Below are 3,293 nucleotides of genomic sequence, written 5' to 3'. Positions count from 1 at the left end.
TGGCAGTATATATATATATATATATATATATAATATATACAGGGGTAGAAATTGACTTATTAAGTAGGGTCCAACCGCAGCAAAAATGAGGGAATCTGCAGTCTGAAGTTCAAAACTAAAGGATATTAACAATTAGGGGTGTAACGATATAACCGGTGTACGTCGTATATTGGAATATATTTGAAAAACTCGATATAATCGCGATACTTCCGAATATCGAGTATTTACGATACGGTGGTAATACAAAAAAATAAATTCCGTGCCACTTGCCGTTTATGTCTATTATTGGTTAATGGGCATCGAAAAAAAAATTTAAATGCACTGCGCGTGGTATATATTAGCGAAAGCACAAGTGCGTGTCACGCGCATACAGTATGTACTGGTAACGCCCACGCATGGAGCACTGCGGCGGTAACTACTGCGGGGCAGGTGGGCGCAGCGGGTGCGCCGAGGAACAGAGCGCAGGGCAACTAGGGAGTCTATATAATAGCCTATGCTCACCGTGAGTGCCCGGCGCGGCGCCGATACAACTGTCAAAGCGACACCCACTGTTTCAGTTTCAGTTTCAAGTTTCAGTTTCAGTATCCAGTATAGCCAAATTATGCGCAGAGGGGTATTGTGTATCCCCAGCTACGTCAGTGCCTATTGAGAAGGGTATCAAGTAGGCAGCTGGTGACATTGTTACGGCACAGAGGCTGGCACTGTCAGCGGAAACATTGCCGTGGGCTTCTGTTTCTCAAGAAAAACATGAGAAATAATCATGTCATATAATATCAATATATGATGATATTTAATAACCATCAAATTGTTACTATATCAGTACATGGTAATACACTTCCCAATACGTATTGGAAATATGCAATACGGTTTTTGTCGTATTGGCACATATATTGCAATACGGTTTTTGGTCGCAATACTCACCCCTATTAACAATAACGCGTTGGACATTGCAGGACATTTGCGGTGCACGTCTGCTAAATTTTCTTGGGGACATTTGCTGGTGAAATACGATAATTCCGCGAGGCCATGCTGTGGAACGAACTAGTTAGTCAGTATTAGTGCATATAGCAGAATTTTCAGGGAGTCACACGGACTCCTGCATATGTCAAATCAGGGAGTCTGAAAATAAATTAGGGAGTATTTGACTCTGGACTCCCGTTAGTTTCGCACCCTGTATATAATTATATGGCCTGCAGTGTGTGTTTAAGGTAAATGGAAGTTCACACTGCACCGCTAAAATATATGGACCCATATTGCTGGCACTTAATTGAGACTTTTAGAATTGTATATATATATATAATCTTTCCTGCACTGTTTCCCTAATTGATATTTTTGCAAGTTGACAGTTGGCTAGTTCCCTAACATAAAACTTCCTTTAAATGTATTATGAGAGTGTACCAGCATCAGAAACTAAGCTGGTCATAGTTTCTCCCATTTCACTGCACGTTGTCTTATAAAAGGTATTTGAAAATACCTCCAATGTTGTTCAAATTCTCCGATGTTGTTGACACGTTCGCGTTGCTCTGCCAAGCAACCGTACAGCGGGTGCAACCCGTAGCAACATGTGACGTCACCTAACCGATTCGGGGCTAAATTGTTTGGCAAACAATTCGGCGTTGGCGCCAGATTGCAAGATTTCGCACCTCTTTCTTGTGGGTTTTAAGCAAACGGTTACGCGCAGTGAAATGGGAGGAACTAGAGTTTATTTTGTCATAAGGTAGTGTGATTATGTATGACACGAAGTATTTGCTAGTCTAGTACTGGAGAAATTAGCGTTTGGATGCGCATATTGCGGCTTTAACCATGCATAGAATCAGTGTGGATGTGCAGAGCAACACCGGCGTGTTGAAAATGTGGAATCCTGGCTTTAATGGTTATATAACGACTAATCTAATGGTTGTAATTGTTGTTGCAGGGTCGGTCACCGCTGGCACTTGCAAAGAGTTGGCTTCCAAGCCTGATGTCGACGGATTCCTTGTTGGTGGCGCCAGTCTGAAGCCGGACTTTGTCACGATCGTCAACGCAGCAGACTAAGCAGGAGCATCAGGTGCAGCAAAGCACACCGTAACAGATAAATGTACCCACGTACGTGCAGTACACATGTTCATCATTGCCGACAAAACTCCAGTCTATATGAAGCAATACTTGTAATATAATCTCCAAACCGCATGGCTGCACAGTACCGACTTTAATTCGTCTTTATTTTGATTGTTTTCTACACACTTGAGATCTTTCCTCACTATCAAGAAAGTGGATAAGTATATATTTCTGTTACTGTGAGTTTCTCTGCTAGCAGCTATGACTCTGACCGGTTCGTTATGTGAGAGGCATGTGTCATTGGCAACATACATAATAGGATGAAAATTATACTATTACTATTACTATTAGCTTACACGTATCATAGCCTGTTAAAACTAGTAAAAAATCAATAATACCCACACTGTACCAGAGCATATTGTTCATGTTCTCTATTGAATTTGCCGTTTTATGTTTTGTTCGGTTTACTGTCAAACTATCTAAGTCTAACTATCTAACTGTCATACTATCAGCGATATTATAACGCTGTATTTAGTCTCGATGCATTCCATGTAATCATGTGTATTCATTGTGTATATTAGTCACAATTTTACTAGTCTGGAAATTAAAGGCTTCTTGGTAATGACACAATGTTGCTGCGTTGGTGTTGCTCAATAGTTGATCACTAACAACCACCCTTGCCAAAACCAACTGTGCATGCATACATGTGGGGTAGATTCTGAAGGTATGTTTATTTGGTTCTAGGACAAATACCCCCTGGGCAATTACCCCCCCCCATGCCATTCACCCTCCCCCCGGACAATTACCCCCCAGACAATTACTCACTTGTTGTTTATTATTCATTGTTGAACAGTGATAATACAGGTAGGAGGTCGAGGAGGAGGGAAGAAGGTGGTGGAGGAGGAGAAGGTGGAGGAGGTAGCGGAGGGCCAGGTGGTGGAGGAGGGAAGAGGGAGAGGAGGGTGCCTCTACCTCCTCCTCTCCTTCTCCATCACATTCTCCCCCCTCCTCTTCCTCCTCCCTTAACCACCACCTGCACCTCCTCTACCTCCCCCTCCTCCTTCACTACCTTCTCCGTCGTCCTCTAACTCCTCCTCTAAATGTCCGGGGAGTATTTGTCCTGATACCGTTTATTTGTACTCTTAGCCACGAAGTTCACTTCGCCGTGTATACAGGGAAATGTATAGTTGGAGTGATGTACACTAATCGGCCCCAGACAGTTTTAGAGTTAGGGTTGAAGTGTGCAGTTTTAAGTG

At 42.7% G+C, this 3,293-nt stretch overlaps 1 protein-coding gene and 1 long non-coding RNA gene across 2 annotated transcripts in view; both read left to right on the top strand.

Annotated features, from left to right (window-relative positions):
* The window catches only part of LOC106815268, a 3,838-nt gene extending 1,171 nt beyond the window's left edge, over positions 1-2,667 (top strand). The window contains exon 2 of the long non-coding RNA XR_001394723.1: positions 1,916-2,667. This is a non-coding gene — a long non-coding RNA (uncharacterized LOC106815268). The remainder of the gene's footprint in view (positions 1-1,915) is intronic.
* Positions 1-3,293, top strand: part of LOC106815267 (triosephosphate isomerase-like) — a gene marked incomplete in the record, with an annotated part of 13,176 nt that overhangs the window by 4,113 nt on the left and 5,770 nt on the right.

This window comes from Priapulus caudatus, unplaced genomic scaffold (genome assembly GCF_000485595.1).
Source record: "Priapulus caudatus unplaced genomic scaffold, Priapulus_caudatus-5.0.1 Scaffold1076, whole genome shotgun sequence".
Taxonomy (NCBI): domain Eukaryota; kingdom Metazoa; phylum Priapulida; class Priapulimorpha; order Priapulimorphida; family Priapulidae; genus Priapulus; species Priapulus caudatus.
This window is presented reverse-complemented; position numbering and strand designations above follow the sequence as displayed.